Raw genomic sequence first — 20,145 nt, forward strand, 5'->3', positions numbered from 1 at the left:
TCCTTCCTTCAAAGAGGTGTTTGTTCCATGAACAGATTGACAAGGCAGGGACTGCCACAGCTCTTAACCTTAAGGATCAGGAAGTCTATACTGTCCATTTCCAAGAACCAGGGAGCAATGAGGAGAAATGAATGGTACTTATGTTAGTGGTGGTTAAAAAAAAAAAAAAAAGTCCTATCTCCAAGGGCAGCAATCAGTATTCTTATACTTTATAGGGGTTTAAGGAACTTTAAAAGAGGAAGTATGAAAATGACTCAAAATCCCCACATGAAAAAGAATATTGAAGGAGCATGAAATGATAATGTACATCACATCAAAGAGACTCTGCTTTAAAAATAACAACTGCTAGTGGAGAACGGAAGCTGTGGCTCTCCTGTTCCCCCAAGACTCTATGATCTCCCCCCACTGCCCCCAGAACACCCTTCACATGTATCACGTGATCCCTACTCATGTTTCATTAGCTCTCATCGTTTTGTCTCTGTATCTCAGAGCACTGAGCTCATTGAGTCTCTCAGAAAACCTGAAATATTTACCAAGGGCTACATCACTGACCCAAGGCTCAATCTGGCTCATTGCTGATTTGCCTAATTATAGTCATATCAAGTAAATAACAGTGGGCATTTTAGAGTGTTTATTATGTTCACTATAGCATAGATCAGATTAGAGCTGTCTCCTCTGGTTATTTGATTGTAAAGATTACAATCTCTTGAGCCTCTTTGGATGTTATCAGGAGGAAGAGTCCAATCCTATGGTGACTAAATTGATTCACACACTGTTATTTGTGACAAATTGTCAATCCATCTTCAAAAAGTGGCTGTGGTTTGCATTTCCACTCCGCAGTATTTGTGAAAGAGGAGTCACTTAACTAAAAGACAATGAAATTTAAGGAAATGATTCCTTGTTCTCAAGATTTCCGCTGAGGAATGTTAATCGCTGATATATTTCATACCGCCTATAAGAGGAATTACAGACTGTCAAACTTCTAGTAATTAGGTGAGCTAATTTCCCCCAAATCTGTCATATGTTGACTTTCATCATGTTTTATAGGTCCTAGGGCTCTTTCTCTGGAGGATCCAGTAACTGTTAATTGTTGAGCTCATTTACAACCCCGAGCTCAAAGGGGCCTAACAGAAGATCTTTTATCACCTGACCCATTTCAAAACTTTTCCTGAGTAGCACAACCCAGTCCGATAAAAGATTCTCACATACAGAGACCCTCATGGTGGCAATGGTGGCAGGGGCCCAGCAGGCCCAGTCCAGCAGCTGCTGGGCTGTGTCAAGTCTTTAGACAAAGACTGTCAAATACACTTTTAGAAAAAAAGTTCTAACCATCTTCCTCTGTCTACTCAGACCTTATTTAGCATTAATCATAATATTATAATGACAACTGTTAGGTTTTTCCCAAATGAACGGCAGAGAAATTAAAAACAGCAGAGCCAGGCAGTAGGTTTGAGAATGCTTTAATGGGGAGAGGTTCTGTGACTCAGAGGGGCTTGAGTCAGGGAAGTCACACCCGGGCAAACCGCAGGGGGGGTCTATAAAGAGTTTTCAGCGGGAAGATGGGGGCAGGGTGGCATTCCAACTAGGGCAAGGGTTACAGGTCTTTGTGTGCTAAGGTAGGGTAGAGTGGCAAGACAGACTTATTGGGAGGTTGCTGGCCTGGGGTCGGCCGTTTTGAGGTCCCCAGTCTCACCAGCCCAACAACAACCATTGGCTTATGTCAACTCCTCTTTACTACAACTATGAGGTTCCTGAGAATCTGAAGTCAGTCCTACAGTAAGGCCAAAAGGTATGCATAGTTCACCCAGAAATCATTGCTAATGTATTCCCAATTAAGATCTCTGTTTGAAACATCCTCCTTTGCGTACTTTGGAGTTACAAAGCTCCCTGCAAGAACAAATGCAGATGCTCCAGGCAGAGCTATTTTAAGTGTGAAGTTGCATGGAAAAAGCATAATTCCTAATCTCAGGAACTTCACCATCTTTGAGCAAGGTAGACAAAGAAGCGCAAACAGATGACCATCAATATAATATCATATTTAGTACCCTAGCAGTGGTACTATGAACATCTGTAGGAACAAGGAGGGTGTAATTCTGCTTCAGCAAGGTACACTTCACAGAGGAATTGCCTTTTAAGCTGTGTTGTGAAGAGTGAGTCGGAGTTTACCAGGCAAGGGAAGCAGTGGTGATGGACATCGTCAGGAAGGGTAAGAATTAGGACCAGGCACCGGGAAGGTATTTCTTCCAGAAAGATCCCTAAAAACCCAGAGGCATAGAGTGCAGTGAGCTTCATGCCACAGCTAGCCATTGACCAGATGGATTTTAATTTATTTCCCAGAGTAAAGATTGTCAGATTCTTGTATCTCCTTTTGGCTTTCTCTTATCACATGGGGATGCCATGACTGATCCACCATCATGTGCTTTCTGCTCTTGGAGATTAATTAGTAGGTATGGGGCCTCCAAAGTATCATCTGGTCCTATTGTGACCATAGACTTATTTTGAGATGATGACTCATTGGGATTAAGGAAGTAGACTTGGGATGTGATTGTGGATTGTTATGGGTCCTTATCGGTTCTATTCTGGACTAATCAACTGAATTAGCTTCTGTTTCTAAAATCTTTGGGTGCTGTAGAAATTTTAAATCCCTTTTAGGCAAGGGATGGAGGAAAAAAGGCGAGTCACTTCTCATTTGCTTCATTGCCTTTCTCCATAGAGTACAGAGAAAAGAATTCCAAAGTAAATATAAGAGAAAAACTTAGTTTTTAAATAGTGATCAGCATGCAATTAACTAAACATACAAATGACTAAAGAGATTGAATTCAGAAGTCTGAGTCAAGGACAGGAGCAATCCTGATAAGGTATTTATCTCAGGAAAATTTCCATCTTCTATAATGGCTCTCCTTTATAGAAAAAAGATTTCACATCAAAGAGGTAAACCACCTGGAGGAATTATTTTCCTTGAATAATGTGAGACTGAGGACACGAGAGGGATCTATTTCTTGTTATTCAAAATGTTTTCAGCTGATGGTGCCAGGTGTGTGTATCCGAATGGGCGGAAGTGTGGTGTAGAGCTTGAATCTTCCTGCCCAAAGATCCGAGGGACCTCCCAGAGCCTCTAGCCTGTGAGAATCACTGGTCAGGATGGAAGTTCTTAATCTGGGCCTGGCAGAGGGTATCTAAGAAATCTGAAACTCTATGCAAAATGCTGAGTATGTTCTTATTTGTTTAGGGGTTTTTGACTCATCATTTCACAGAGGGCTCTATCATTCCTAAAACCTTGAGTGTGGTACAGTGTGTTTTCAGCCCTTTCATCTTAGGGGAAAAGCAGGGTTGGAGGAGGGGAAGTGGGGTGAAACCTCCCTTTGATACTGTGTCACATCTCTCTAAAGAGGGATCTGAAGGACAACAGGAAAAATCACATCAGAACCCTTTCTGTCTGAATGTTTAAAAAATTTTTGCATAAATCACAAATCACTGCCATGAGGAAGCAATGAGAAGGGCAACATCTGCCAAGACCCATCCTTCTCCACTGGCTCAGATACAAAGAGAGAACAGACAGAGAAGAATGGCATGAAGCTTATTAAAAGAGAGACCAAAAGGAAACCATGAGGCCCATTTAGGTCACAATTTCTGATTCAAATAATGGGGGCCGAACATGCTTCAGAAATGTTTTTATTTTACAAAGATAACATGGTATGTGTCTTGCTATGATGTAACACCCCAATCTGGATCAGCTTTCCATGATCAAATTAATACTTGGTCATGAAAAGTGGAATGAAATGGGGTCACTTATGCTAAGTGGTTTTAAAATGGAGCCCAGAGGCCAGCAAGGAAGTGGGGTCTTGCACATCCTCGCCAGGTCGAACCAGGAACTTTTGAACTGGGCCACACCTCAAAAATTACCAGGATGCTTGCAACTTGCTAACAGTAAGAGACTTTGCTTAGTGATAGCCTTAGCAACCAATTACATTCAAAGATAGCTTTCTGCCGCCAACACCAATCAAAAAAGTGTGCAAGCATTCCCTTTGTGCTTTAAAAACCTTTGATTTTTGCTCCCTAATGGGACACTATTGGGGTTGCTTCTCAAATCTATGTACTCTGAATTGCAGTATTTTGATCCCAAATAAACACTCTTGCTTAATATTAATTATTGCCTCCTGACAATTTTAGGTTGACATGATCAAAATTCACATTTTGACAGCTCTATGAATATTCACACTAGTACAGAAAAAAACCCTCTCTATAAAGACCTTAAACAGCCTCATGACCCTTTAGGTCAAATGTTGTCACCACATAAATGCAACATAGGGCTCACTGGCAGGTGAGTTTGGAAACATTCCCAGTTTGGAAGAGGTATTGCAGGTCTGTATTATGTATACACATACAGATCTCCATAATTCAACAAGCAACATGTTTTATAGAAACCATGTACACATTGTAGAGTTTACTTTTAGGCAACAGGCTTGAGCCATGGAATCACGAGCAAGGCTAAAGGGCCCATTGTGACCACTGAGCTGAACACAAATGAGCTCATTAAGCCCATCCACCTCCAAGCTGCCATAGGCCCTAACCAACAGGTTCCTTACAGCCAGGCACAGTTACCAAGAAAGGAAGAATTCCATACATCACCAGATCTCTTCACCGTCCCCCTTTGAAAACAGCCCCTACCCACTGACTCCTAGTAGGCAGCATCTCCTCTGCTGTCCTGCCTGTGGCTCCCTTAATCGTGTATTCAGTAAACTGTTATCTCTTTTGTTCTACTTAGGGTGAATTCTTTTACCATCCCCACTGCCAGCTCTCATCTGATCAGGGCACCTCATACACACCACTTACTAAAAAATCTTCGGAGGGACACTTGGGTGGCTCAGCTGTTGAGCATCTGCCTTCAGCTCAGGGTGTGATCCCAGGATCCAGGAATCGAGTCCTGCATGGGGCTCCTTGCAGGAATCCTTCTTCTCCTTCTGCCTGTGTCTCTGCCTCTCTCTGTGTCTCTCATGAAAAAAAATAAATAAAATCTTTTAAAAAATCTTTAGAGAAGTTTCCAGGTATTAATGTCCAGTTTCAGTAATTTCTAGAATCAGTTCCATTGAAAAACTTTTTTAAAAAAAGATTTATTGATTTATTTTAGAAAAAGAGAGAGTGTGTATGTGTACATGCTGGAGGAGCAGAGGGTGAGGGGGAGAGAATCTCAAGCAGACTCCACACTGAGCATGGAGCCCAATGCGGGGCTCGATATCACCACCCTGAAATCAGGACCTGAGCCAAAACCAAGAGTCGGAGGCTTAACTGATTATGCCACCCAGGTGCCCTAATTGAACAATTTTTAAAATTTATTTCTCTCAGACGTTTCCCACTCCTACTTTCCATTTCTGGAAAGTTACAAATTGTCTCCACATTCAAAGTGGCAAGTTTGGGATATTTTGGAATGAAATTAGTCTCAGCATGGTGAGTGTAGTATGATAAACATACTTATAAAAAGGTTTACAACCCCAGTAAACCCATCATCAGTTGAAAAGACCATTCAGTGGAAAATGCATTTCATTCACTAACCTACCAAACACCACAGCTTAGCTTAGCCTACTTTAAACATGCTCAGAACATTTACATTTGCCTACAGTTGGGCAAAATTATCAAACACAAAGCCTATTCTATAATACAGTGTTGAATGTCCCATGTAATTCATTGCATACTGTACTGGAAGTGGCAAACAGGACAGTTGAACAGGACAGAATGGCTGTAAGGGCGTCCGTTGTTTAACCCTGTGACCTTGTGGCTCACTGGGAGCTGTGTCCCTGCCATCACCCAACATTGTAAGAGAGGATTGTACTGTATATCAATAGGCTGGGAAAAGATCAAAATTCAAAGTACAGTTTCTACTGAATGCGTGTCACTTTATATCATTGTAAAGTTGAAAAATGGCAAGTTGAACCATCATAAATTGGAGATGGTTTGTTAATGTTTGGATCTGTCCTGGGTTACTGGCACATAGCTCCTAGAGCTTCAGAAATCTCCAGGGTGATCAGAGTATCTTGTGTATGCTAATGAGGTGACTTGATTAGAGAGTTGAACTTCTAGCCCCCATCCTGACCCCTCTTCTGGGAGAGGAGATGAACTGGAGATTCAGTCACCAATGGCCAAATGATTTACTTCATCATGTCTACATAATAAAATCTTCATAAAACTCCTAAATAACAGAGTTTGGAGAGATTACAGGTTGGCAAACACTTCAAAACACTCGTGTTAGACGAGTGGTGTGCCCCAATGAGGCATGGAAGCTTGAACCCCTGATTTATTACCAGTCAGAAGAAAGGGAAGCTGAGACTTTCCACTGGCATCTGAAGTGGGGTCCAGTCCTGTGGGGCTGAGCCCTTAAGCATTAACTCTGGAAAGGCAGTATCAGAATTGAATTAAATTGTTGAACACCAAGTTGGTGTCTGGAGAACCAGAGAATTGGTTGTTGGTTTTGGGAATCACCCTGGAGTGAGGCTTTCATCTTAGTGGCTCTTAAACTCTGATACCATGAAATAGTAGTATTTGCTGATCTGACTGAGGTCCTTTATAATGATAGTTAAATAATGATAGCTGTAAAATTTTCTGGAAAAAGAGCAGAGGTTCTCAAATTGTGCTTCATGAAAACAAAATTCAGAGAGAAACATATCACCCAGTCAGAAAGGCACATTCAGTTGCTCATATCTGAAAGGATATCAAAGAACTCCTTTCAATGGTTCAGTGCCATAGATTCCAAGCAGTCTCACTGGGACCAATTTGAAATTCAAATGAATCTGGATTCTGATCTTGATTTGGCTATTTATAAGCTGCTTGACCTTAGGCAAATTGCTTAGTAAGACTCAGTTTCCATTTATTTACTTTCTCTCTCTATTATTTTTTATTACTATCATCTATCATTTTTTATTACTACTATCATTCTATCTATCCATGTATCTATCTATGGTAGACATTAAAATATACATTAATATCTATTTCCTTTTACTTTTAGGCATTTAGGATAATCACACCCACACAGAGCTACATTACCTGCTCTGATGAATGAACTAGGAGAGAAATAGTGATTGGTGTCTTCCATTATTTGAGAGCGGATATCAATTGTCCATCTTCTTTCCTCCCTGCTGCAGTGATTGGAAACGTGGATGCTGTGCCTCAGTGGGTAGGGGTCCTGTGGAGTCCAGCCACTAAGGACTTTGCGAACAAAAAATACACTATTATTGTGGTAAGCTAATGTGATTTGGGGATTGTTTGTTATTTAACCTAACTTCACTTGACTAATACATCATCTTCCCTTGTTTCAAAAAGAAGTTAAAGTAGCTTAAAGAGACATATAGTGCATTTGGATAAAAGTGACTAATGAAAGATAACATATAATAACATTTGCCTTATAGAATCATTGGGAGGAAACATACATATCCATCAGTATGATTGATAATTAGCAGATATAACAATATGAGCCTCAGATTTTTTTTTTTTACTTTTGGATCTTTCTCTTTGGTGGTCCCTGCCCACCCCCATATTCTCTCTCACTTCCCACCATGTTCAAAGAAGGCTTGTTTGACCTACTTACATACAATTACAACCCAGTTTCTTCCAGGGCAGACTTATCACTCTTACTTTTTTTTTCCATTGTATTTATCACCATTTGCCATACCACATATTTTACTTCTTATGTGTTTGGTATTTGCTCCTCAACACTAGAATGGAAGTTCCATGAGGAAAGGGCTCTTTATCTGTTTTGTTCACTGTTGTATCCCCAGTTCACCTAGAACAGTACCTCAATAAATATTTTTGAATGGGTTTTGAATTAATCAATTGTGATTTGATAGGAATTACCACAATCCTTAGTATAGCCACCAAAATGAAGTAAATGGCCAACTGCCTGGTGTTTCAGAGTTTGGGATATCAAGATATATGCGCACACCGTCTTCTGCATGGACACCTTCCTTGACCCTGTTCTGTCCATCAGTACCTTCCCTGCTTCTGCTCCTCTTTTGGCATGCTGGTTTTGAGAGATAGCTACCCATTACAGAGACTTCAACAACAATAATAATGACAACTGAGACAAAATAATGATTCACATTTATCAAGCACTTAAGACGTGCTAGCTTTAGGGGCCCTTGGGTGGCTCAGCAGTTGAGCCTCTGCCTTTGGCTTAGGAAGTGATCCCGGGAGTCCTGGGATTGAGTCCTGCATCCGGCTCCACATAGGGAGCCTGCTTCTCCCTCTGCCTGTGTCTCTGCCTCTCTCTGTGTGTCTGTCATGAATAATTAAAGTCTTAAAAAAAAAAAAAAGATGTGCCAGCTTCAAAGCTAAGTATATTCCATTCATGATCTAGTTTGAATCTCAAAAAACTCTCAAGTCAGTACTTTAACCATTAGTTTAAAGATGAGAATTTGAGGCTTAATAATGCTAAATAACGTGCCCAAAGCCACATTCCTAATACGTGGTAATGTGGGTGTTAGGTTATCTATTGCTATGTAACAAGCCACCCAAAATGTGATAGCCTTAAATAATTTGTTATTGTTTGTCATGATTCTGTGGGTTGAATGGGGTCAGTCGACTGACTTATTTTGCTTAGCATTGTATCCTCTAGTCCCATCCATGTCACTGCAAAAAAGATTTTATTCTTTTTGATAGCTGAGTAATATATATATATATAATATGTATATTTATATAACATATATATAATATATATATATACCACATCTTCTTTATCCATTCATCTATTCATCTGTTGATGGAAATCTGGGCTTTTTCCATCATTTGGCTCTTGTAGGTATTGCTGCTATAAACATTGGGGTGTGTGGGCTTCTTCAATGACTATGTTTGTATCCTTTGGAGCACAAGCCTTGTTTTTTTTTATAAATATATTTTTAAAGATTTTATTTATTTATTCATGAGATACATACAGAGAGAGAGAGAGAGGCAGAGACACAGGCAGATGGAGAAGCAGGCTCCATGCAGGGAGCCCGAAGCAGGACTCAATCCTGGATCTCCAGGATCATGCTCTGGGCTGAAGGCAGTGCTAAACCGCTGAGCCACCCAGCCACCCATGGAGCACAAGCCTTGTTAAAGGACTACCTGCTATCAGCATTAGTGACTTTGTCTTGCAAGACTTTAGGCCCCAAATTACTGCATTTTAAGGGAAGCCAGATACATACAAGCATGCATATATTTTAATAAAAGATCTTAATTTTAAAAACACAGTATAGGTCAAGTGAAACACTCATGTGTTTGTTCTATAGGTTTCCAGGTTATAAATCCTGTGCTGGCTCTCCAAGGTAATGTTCACACTTGCAAACATAGCACACAAGGCCCTTGTGATTGTGGGGGACACCTTACCTGACTTCCAGTTTCATTTCTCACTCCTCTGCAGCATCAATGCATTCACCAAGATTTCTTGATTCCTACTACATGCTAAGCAAGTTCTAGATGCTGGGGATATAGCAAAGAACAAAACAAAGTCCCTGGTCTCAGGAGGCTGATATTCTGGTTGGCAGAGACAGCCAATACACATAGAAAGGTGTAAGACGTCAGATGGCACTGAGTGTCATGGAGAAGCATAAAACAGGGTGAGTTTCAGCATGGCAGGTTGCCCAGACATGCCTTCCTTCTTGTCATGCTCTTCTGTGTGCCTTGAATGGCTCTCCCTCCCCTGCAGCCTAGGCGCTTCCTATCTGTCTCTGGAGGCTTAGTTTGAGTATCACAATCTTGCAGTATTTTCTCTGACCCTGCATCCTGCTCCATGAGTTTGGTGACCTTCCTCCCGGCTCCCAAAGGCACTTGCGCCTACTCTAACTGATGTTATAACTGGTTTTTAAGCTGGTATTTATTTTTCGGTATCTCCCAGCAGACAGTAAGGGCTTCTGTGTTTCCTTAAATTTTCTATAAATCTGTGTGGTACCATGGAACATCCTCTTTGTGAAGCTCTTTAGTGAGGAAGCTGCTAGGTTGGGAGAGAAACGCTCCCAACCCATTTTCTTCTTTCCCTTTCCAGTAAGAAAAGTGCTTCCCTCTGCTGTCCAAGCCCAGAAGTGTGCTTGTGGTTCCTTGGAAAATGAAGGGAAAGGTCATCGTTGATGTCCTTTGGTTTAGGGGCAGGTTATTAATGAATGCGAAATAGTGTCTTATGTTATCAGCGAGTGAAGGAGCCAGAGCCAACTGTACGTGGCCGTGAGAAGACGCTGGTGTACTCATTCTATTTGCATAGTCATCTATTCATAGTTGCCATTCGTGTCTGCAGGTTCATGCACACATTCATACACATCAGATGAAAAACGTGCCCCCTGTGTGTACAGACCGAACCATGTGCACTACTTTACACTAGTAAAGGCAAGTGTAAATACGCATCCTGAGGCAAACAGGATGCGTGTTTGCGTTTGACAAGCATCAAACACCAGGAACTTGCTCCCGGCACAGCCTCATCTCTGACCTGCGTCTCTGACTTGCTGTTCTCTGTGCTTCCTTCCATCTGGCTCCTGCTGCCTGAGCTCCCAGGGGTGAAAGCCTCCTTTGGCTCAGATCCTGAGGACACCTGGAGTGTGCCTGGAGGCTGGCCGGCTTTCCTAGGGGCCCCAGGGCTGGGGCTCCCTGTGCGCGGGTGGGGCCACCCCGGGGAACAAGGTGAGGCCTGGACGTGTGTCAGTGGCGGGCGGAGCCGCATGTTCCACTGCGCTCGGAACGCTCGAGCTCAGCCCAGCCCGCACAGGGCCGTGGGCACGCGGCCTCTGATGTGTCTCATCTCTGGAAACCCTGACTTTCAGGCTGTGTCAGAGCTGCCCCAAAAGAAAGTGACCGGGCTTGGAGCAGGGTGGGGAGAGGAGCAGCTGCCCCGAGGGGCAGGGCGGCTGTGGGGAAGGGCGGTGGGGAGCAGCCTGGTGCAGGCGCAGGGAAGCTCGCTGGGCCGGGAGATGCAGCCCCAGGCCTGACTCCCACTTCTCAGCGATCGTTTGCCGGCTTCGTTCCAGTGCTTGCTTGTTTGTTTTTAAACATAAAGCTGAAATACACAGGAGGAGCTGATTCTCGGAGCCCCTTCTGTGTCCAGGCCCGTCACACTGGCTCCACATAGGATTCTATTCCCAGGACTAACGTGCTGGCGGCACCCAGGGTGCTTGTCACCCTCAGTCTGGCAATGCAGTGACTGTCACACGAAGACTCTTCTGCTTTCGAGCCGTGTTTCTGACTGGGCGACCTGTAGGAGGAGGACTGCCTGCTCTCTGCCTCCCGCCCCAAGGCAGCGCCGAGCTTTGGCCCAGGAGGTAGAAGCAAGGAGGCCTACGCTGCGCCTTGCCCTTGCCCACTCCGGCATCTGACAGCCCGCATGGCTCTCATTCTGGGGAGGGAATGAATTGCCAGAGCCTGTAGATGCGTTTTGAGTAGAACAGGCCAGGTAAAGCAAACAGCATGAAACGAGTTTCAGAAATGTGTGAGGTCTTCAGGCTGCCCCTAGTTTTGTCATCTAAGAGCTACAGAAAAGACCCCCCCACTGAGGGTTTGCTGCTAGAAGCCTGGCGGGCAGGGCCAGTTCCCGCTCCATTGTACCCCCACAGTGGTATACAGGGCCCGATGCTCCCCAGAAGCTGGGAGAGGACTGATTAGCCCCTGGCTTTGTGGTGGCACCTCAGTCTGTAACTCGCCCTCTCTCTCCCACTCCAGATAGGAAGGAAGGACAGATGACTTAGCAGGAAATGAACCAGGAAAGGCAAGAAGAAATCAAAGCATCTACTCAAAAAGTACAACCTGAGGTAAGTCATGAAGGTCTAATGTGCTTTTGTTAAAGAGCTACTGTCCTCCCTGTTCAGGCCGGGTGAACGGAGGGAGGGACAATAGTCACGGAGAAGGACTTTGGGGTCAGATGTTGATTTTAAATGGAGAAAGCTTGGATTTCAGTAACAAAAAAAAGGTGGCTGGTGGTGGACCCCAATTCGGGTGTCTTTGGGTGCGTCTAAATTAAAAATTACATTCTGGGGATCTGGAAAGCACTGTGGGAGTCAGAGGAGGCAAAACCTCATCAAATGCAGTTTCATGTTCTCACATTGAATCTCACTGGAAAGTTAGGTGGGTGGAGGACTAGATGTCAGCTCAGGATGAGCTCTGCTGTCTTGGCGAGCTCTGCTATGGCTCCCGGGCACGTTCTTAGGGCCTGCACCCCCGTCTGGGTGGAGCTGACCTTTCTTCTTCTCAGGAGCCCGCAGGGCTCAGGCCAGGTGCCCAAAACATTGTCACTGCCCTTTACTGAAGCTCTCATTCTCTTTGAGCAGCGACTCAGTGCCCTTACTGTGGGTTTATGAGGTCTCTTTTGGTTGCAAGTGACAGAGATTCAACTCAAATAGGCTTATACACTAGGATGAAAGAAAGAAAGAAAGAAAGAAAGAAAGAAAGAAAGAAAGGAAATGTTATGGCTTCTACAACTTATAAAATGTAGGGGTAAACTCCAAGATTAAGGTGCTGCTGGATTCAGATACTCTGATGCCACCAAGTATCTTTCTTTGCCCATTTCTCAGCTCCAATCCCTGGGGCCAGCGGGACTCATGGTTTTAACAACTGAGCCAGAAGGGATCTAAGTGGGATTAGCTGTGACTGAGCTACATGGACAGGGAGGAGAGAGCAGGTTGTCCATCAGAGAAAATTGGACTTTATCTTTACAATTTATTTGAGAGAGAGAGAGAGAGAGAGAGAGAGAGCAAGCAAGCAGGGGAGCAGCAGGCAGAGGGAGAGGGAGAAGCAGACTGACCACTGAGCAGGGACCCTGATGCAGGACTTGATTCCAGGACCCTGGGGTCATGACCTGAGCCAAAGGCTCAGGCTCAACCAACTGAGCCACTCAGGTGCCCCAAGAAAATTGGACTGTTGTTACCACATGTGGAGCAGTGTTGGCAGGGCAGTTCACACTTTAGTGGACAAGTGCAGTCACTGGTGAGGATTTCTGCATTCTCCCCACGTTAAGTGTTCATATACAAACACTTTTGTCTCTCTATCTTAAGGGCTTGGCTCCTAAATTGGGTCCCCCATCCTCACTCCCCTCCCAGTTCCCTGTAGGAGCTGAGTTTGGTGGGGAGATGGGTTTGTTTATTTTGTTTTTTTTAGAAAGTTGGCTATTTCTTCTGTAGGGCAATCATCAAGAGTAGGTAAATATCATTTCACTATTTCTAGTCCAGTGAAACCATCAAGAAGTACAATCTCAGGGTGGCTCAGTCAAATGAATTCAGTCAAATGAATAAATAAAAAATTAAATTAAGTTAAATTAATTAAAATTAAAAAAAAAAAGAAGTGCAATCTCTGCTCTTAGATGGGGACAAAAGTAAAGTTGCTCAAACTAATTATCTTGGGGGCAAAAGAGCATCATAGATTTGTCTGCATTGAACTAAAAGGTCATGTGGTTTGAGCCTTATCTCCAGGGAGGTCAGGGTGTTTCCAGCCTGCTGTGGGACCCAGCTGGCCTTGACTGACATAGGGAGAATGGAGGTTTGGGGCCTGGCTCTGCCACTTGCAACCTGAGTGAGCCTGACTAATTCACTTTTTTCCTGTGTTTCAGTTTTTGTTTTCTTTAGTATTAGTTTTTCGGACAATATGTTTTCTCTTTGATATAGTCCATTCCTTTTGTAGTAGTTGATTTTTAGCTGATTCAAATCTGTATAATAATACGGGTTGTATCTTCCCCACATTTGAAGGTGGAACAACTTAGGCACCATCAGGATTAAATGAAAGAGAGTCTTTCTGTCTGATTCAAGAAGAGCATGAGTGACGATAACATTTAACCTTTCTTTTGGGACAAGGGGTGTCACTGAGGACGTGGATATCTTCAGTGTGGACCAGACTGGGTTTCTTGGGGCACAATCTGTCGGCTCTCAGGAGTCTACTGACTTGGTACACGACGCAGCCCACCCTCTGCAAGCAGACGCCCCTTGCATGCCTGAAGTGTGGAGAACACGAGACAGGGAAGGAGACACCCAGGCGTGAGAAACTTCTGAATATGGCATTTTTAATATTTAATTGCTCTGAGATATTTTATTCTTGAAAGTGGTGTGCTGCCAGCCAAGATGCTCAGGGCAGTTTGGGAGGGCCTTTCATCTCAGATCTCCAGCTGGACAGACAATGAGGAGCTTACACCGGATGGTCGCACCTTGTGAAGCCCAGGGCAGGGTCTGCGCCTGGCACAGGGTGGGTGCGGAGGGGTTACGGGAACAGACGGCTGAGTGCTAAGAGCCGATCCACTCCTAACTCCCGAGACGGTGAACACAGGTGTCTTCCCACTGGGATGGGAAACAGTATGCAGGTGAAAAATGTGAAAAAATGGACAACGCAAAAAAAAAAAAAATGTGTCCAGTAAACTAGAGAAAGGGGATACAGGGAGAAGAGATTTTTGGGAGGAGATGTTATGACACTTTGCTTCTGCCCCCGAGTCCTTGTGTGAAAGGGAGTGCTTTCTGCTGCCCTCTGACCACTTCCTCAGCACCCACTTCACTCTGCGGAGCTGCAGCTGGAAAAGAACCTTCCCTGCTGGGAAGACGAGGCTGCTTCAGTGAGCACAGCCACTGGGTCATCTGTGTCTTCCGTCTCTGCGCCCATCCTGTGCAGGGGCCCCCTCCCCTGGCCTACATGGTGGTGGTGGTGGTTACCCTGACCACAAGGCTGAGCTGTGCAGGAGGTTACACACATGCGCGTGCACACGTCAGGAGGCTGGGGTGACAAGTCCTCAGTGTGTATAGTAAGGAGGAAAATGCGGAGCTGTGAGGTAACTTAATTCAGAGCTGCAAGATGAAGGGACCTTGCTCCCTCAGCTGACACGTCCCCCTCCCCACCCCTTCGAGGATCAGAGCCAGGCCCAGGGCTGACATCCCCTTTTCTTTACTGTCCAGTAACCTTGATATGTGAACAATGAGACATGCAAGGATCAGGGCAGTGGAGGATGGAGGGCACTCACGGGTTAGATTACAGTGGAGAAGCAGCTGACTCAGCCACCTGTCAGTGGCTGTCTGGAGATGCATTCAGGTTTCCGTGTACGTTCAAACCAGTTCGGTTGGGGGTAGGACAGGTTAGATGTGGACAGCAAGTTGCAAATGTTAACCTCTGTAGTGGTGATGGGGGCGGGTTTCTGAGGCTAGCAATCAAAGGGCAGGCAGGCCGGCCTCCACAGCAGCATGGTGTGGGACAGGAGACAGCTGGGAGGTCCTTGGGAGGCGGGCAGGGGCTCAAGCACAGGTGCCACGGGTTTGGCACAGGGAGGAGAGCCGGCACAGGAGAGCAGGCCGTGGAAGACGGCAGTGAGCAAAACAGGGCCTGTGTTTATAGGAAGGAGCATGTGGGCAGGAATTCTGGGGAGCAAGGCTCCATTCCTAGATGGCCCTGGGTCATGGGCCCTAGAACTGATTTACATCCAGCCTCTGTCCCTTAATAGTTGTGTGTGTGATTTTGGAAAAGACACTTAACCTTTCTGAGCTTCCACCTCCTGATCTGCCAAGGAGCATGTTTAACCTTATTGGCTTATTTTGAGGAGTCAACATGAGACTCCATGCAGAGGATCTGATTCAGTATCTGAATATAAGGGGCACCCAGTAAACATGAATATTCGTGTATTTTGTAAACAATTCTGGGGCACCAGGTGGCTGTGTGTTAAGAACCAGGGTGTGAAGTCAGACCTGGACCTGCAGCAAAAGTGACCTAAGTATATTGCCCATCTGGAAATCAGACTGACCCTAGAGCTCAGCCTACAGTTGCATCATCTGTAACATGCAAAACTTTTTGAAAAGGGGGGATGGGTGGAGTTCAGAGCCAGTGGTGGCCTGGGCTGGAGTGGGCTGGCCTCTGAGAGTTCTGTTGCTTGAGGACCAAAGCTCCGGCATGTTGACTCAGGGCTGGCCAGGCTGTAGCCCATCAAGAAGGGCCAGATGGCACAGGGCAGCAAGGGTTTCCCTGTGTTCCTATGTGGCCTGGTTTTTGTTAATTGCAGCTGATTTTCTAGGATTTAGTTTCCTGTTTGGGTGGAATGGGCATGAAGCCTATTTCTGGCTGACTTCCAGTAGCAGCAGCTTTCAGCATGTCAGCTGTGCCTCTGGGCTCGCAGGGATCTCGGGAGTCTGGCCATGCCAGTGTGCGAGCGCTTCCCTGTGGTTAAGGAGCCGCATGCTCTCATGTTTTTCCTGCCAATCCTTCCGATCTCTTCCCTTTCTCCAGTTTTCAGCCTCTCTTTCCTCACCAACCCTTTATTTCCTACCTTGCACCTCTTTTGCTTCCATTCCCCTAGCTGACCTGTTGCTCATCATGGAATCATGCTGTCTGGAGCTAAGAGAAAGTTCAGGATAACCTAATGCAACCTCCTGCCCCAAATCTCTGCCAAGGCATCATTTATCCAGTGCTTAGACATCTCTTGGAACCGGGAACTGACGGCAGCCTGGGGTGGCTCTTTCTGTTTGTAGCACTCTGACTGTCGCACAGGAGGAATCCATGGATGGAAGGACCCTGCCTTTGCGGAACTTGGAGTTTAGGGGAGCAGAACCTTCCCGTTTGGCTCTAGTTTTTCCCCTTGGGTCTAAAGAGGCAAGCAAACCTTAGGAAATATTTACTGAGCATTTCCTGGTGGCCGCCTCTGGGCTAGAGATTATGATTGCAAAACTGAAAAGAAAGTATCCCTGTAGTGAAGATGTTTGAGTTTAAGAAATAGGAGAAATTTCCAGTGTCTTGGCCTTTTAAGTGCTACAATAAACCCCCTGTACCTGGGGAAGGTTTTCACAGCCGTGGTATTGTCTGAACTGACTTTGGAAGGAAGAGTTCATCAGGAAGACCAAAGGACATTGTGGGCAAAGGCCATTCCCAAGTGTAATTAGGGAATATTGGGCTAAGTGAGGCAGCTAGAATAAGATAAATAGGATTAACTATGAATGGAGGGCACAAACCAAGCAATGGGCTGGAGTGATAGAGAAATCCCCAGGAAAGAGGATGAAAATCACATGTAACATGACATGGGCATCACACACAGGGTGTGGTGCAGTGAGATCTAGGAGCAGGAGCCCTGAAGAATGGAGGTGTGGGCTGGTCTGGGAATTCTTTGTGGAAGAACAGCCTTGCTGGACTTTTGTGTCCTCTTCTGCCAACAAAGGAGGTGGCAATACCTGGGCTGCCTGTCTTGAGGTACAGGTGAGGAGAGGGGGAGTGTGCGGTCTGGCAAGCCTCAATGCCTGGAACACAGTGGTGGTGAGGATAGTTTAGGGAGGTGAGGATAGTTAATGATTGAGAATGAGGCAGATGAGTGTTATAAAAAAACAGGAGGGGCATGGAGGGGTGAGGGGGACAGTGTGGGGATTGAAAACTGAATGAAGACCTTCAACTTAGAATTCAGGTTCCCTAGAATGACAAGAAAGATTTTGATGTTATGCGTTGGGGGGAGGGGAATCACCTGTCAAAAGTTCTAAAGGCATGTGAGCCTCTGTGGGACAAGAGAATGGCTATAGAAAGAAGAGAAAGCTAAAAAGTGACAGGGTGGTATGGTGAAAGACCTGAATTCAAATCTGAACTTAGCCACTTCATGAGTTCTTCAACTTTTCCAAATCGTTTCGAAATGCAGATAATACCTACCTTAGAGCACTGCTTGAAAGGCAAATAAGAAAATGTATAGAGTGCCTGGCATATAGTAGTCACAAAATAAATGTTTCTGTCCTTCCTCTCTCCTCCCCACAGAACATTGACTCAGCATTTTGACTATGAGAGATGGGAAAGGCCAGTGGATTTGAGAAAAAGTGAAGAAAGCAGGGACATCCCACTCAACTAGGAGCTCCTTAAATCGCGCCACAGCCATGGGTATGTCTTTGCACCCTCCATGGTGCTTTGCATGAATTGGTGCTCGAGAACATAGAGATGGAATTGGTCAGAAATAAAAGCAGCATTTTCCTGTCCAGATATTTATGACATGGTGGGGAAGCACTAGGAGATAAAACCGGTTTTTCTTCCCAACTCTTCCACACACGGACTGTGGCCTTGGGAGAATGTTCTCACCTCTCTGGGGCTCAGGACCACATCTGTGAAATAAGGGGTGCAGCAGGATGATCACCTTATTCTAGTGATGAGATTTGAGAGCCCTGTAAGGTTTGGGGTTGACATGACAATATTGCAACTGGTTTGCAAATGAGCCCCAGAGATTGAGAGCCTCATTTGTAAACTAACAAACTGCTACAGAACTCAGGACTCTTCACTCATTGGGTTGAGGCTCTTCTTTTCCTATTGTCCCATGGCCCTGTGACAGCAAACCATATCTCAGACTCAGAGGCTGGGCACCAAAAAGTTGATTCTCGTGAGACCCCGAAGATGGAAGTCTCTCGAGGCATCCAGATGCACAGATCTCACCAACATCTGCTAGACACTCAAAGGAAACAGTGGGTGACAAAAACAACGACTCTGACATTTGTGTCAGTGTTTGGTACATCTGACTTTCCCACAGACCTACCATGACATGTGTTTTTGCAATGAAGCATTTCAAACATCAATAAGGAGCTCATAAAAGAGCCCACAAGACTCAGGCATTTCTAGCCTTAAAACATGTTGTTTAGTGGTGTGCCCCACACCCAATCTCACCTCCTCATTGCCCTGGAGGAAGCGAGCTCCCAGATCTATGCACTTGGGGGTGTTGCTCATGGAGTAGTCCTAAGCACTCTTGTTTCCTAAGCATTTTCACATTGTCCCTTTTTTGTGTTAGAATTTTGGCTCAAATACCAACAGGCTGTGTAATCCTAGGCAAGTCGTTTAACATATTTGAATGTTAGTTTCCTCATTTATATTCATCTCATCAACAGATAGTTATTGAGTACCTTTAATACCAAGTACTATTCTAGATTTGGAATTTACAGATAGCCCTTTCTCTTTCTAATTGTCAAAAATCCAGACAGTTAGACATTCATATGTCTTAGTAACCAACGTATGACCTCAGCACTCTTTTCAGTGGTTCCAATGTATTATTGAGCATACGAGGACCCAGGAGGAAAGATGGGTCAACCTGCTTACACTACAAAGCTGTAGTAATCAAAGCAGTGTGATATTAGCACAAAAATAGGCACATAGATCAATAGAACAGAAAAGAGAGCTCAGAAATAAACCCATACTTGTATGGTCAATCTACAACAAAGGAGGCAAGAATATAAATAGGGAAAAGACAGTCTCTTCAATAAATGGGAAAACTGGACAGCCACATGCAAAAGAATGAAACTAAACAACCACTTTCTCATGCCATACACAAAAATAAACTCCAAATGTTAAAGACCTAAATGTGACACCAAAAAAATAAATAAATAGTCCAATTAAAAATGGGCAGAGAACCTGAATAGACCTTTTCCAAAGAAGACATTCAGATGGCCAAGAGGCACATGATAAGATGCTCAATATCACTCATCATCAGGGAAATGCAAATCCAAACCACAGTGAGAGATCACCTCACACCAGTTGGAATGGCTAGAATCAAAAAGACAAGAGACAACAAATGTTGGTGAGGATGTGGGGATAAAGGAATCCTCATACACTGTTGATGGGGATGCAAATATGGTGGAAAACAGTATTGGAGATCCCTCAAAAAGTTAAAAATAGAAATACCATACGATCCAATAATTCCACTACTGGTTATTTACCCAAAGAGAATAAAAACAATAATGTGTGAAAAGATATATGCGCCCCTGTGTGTATGTGTGTGTGTGTGTGTACATATACATACATACATAATTGAATATTACTCAGCCATGAAACAATGAGGTCTTGCCATTTATAGATGAATGAACCTAGAGGGTATTATTCTAAGTAAAATAAATTAGAGAAAAACAAATACTGTATGATTTCATTTACATGGGAAATTTTTAAAAACCAAACAAAGAGCAGAAAAAGACCCATAAATACAAGGAAGAAATTGATGGTTGTCAGAGGAGAGGAGATGGAGGGATGGGCACAATGAGAGAAGGGAGGTGGGAAACACAGGCTTCCAGTTATAGATTGAATAAGTCATGAGGATAAAGGACACGGCATATAGATTGTAGTCCGTGGCATTGTAATAGCATTGTTTGGTGACAGGTTGTAGCTACACTTGCGGTGAGCATAGCATAACCTACAGAGAAGTTGAATCACTATGCTATACATCTAAAACTAATTTAACACTGTATGTCAACT

This window comes from Vulpes vulpes, chromosome 13 (genome assembly GCF_048418805.1).
Source record: "Vulpes vulpes isolate BD-2025 chromosome 13, VulVul3, whole genome shotgun sequence".
NCBI classification, from domain to species: domain Eukaryota; kingdom Metazoa; phylum Chordata; class Mammalia; order Carnivora; family Canidae; genus Vulpes; species Vulpes vulpes.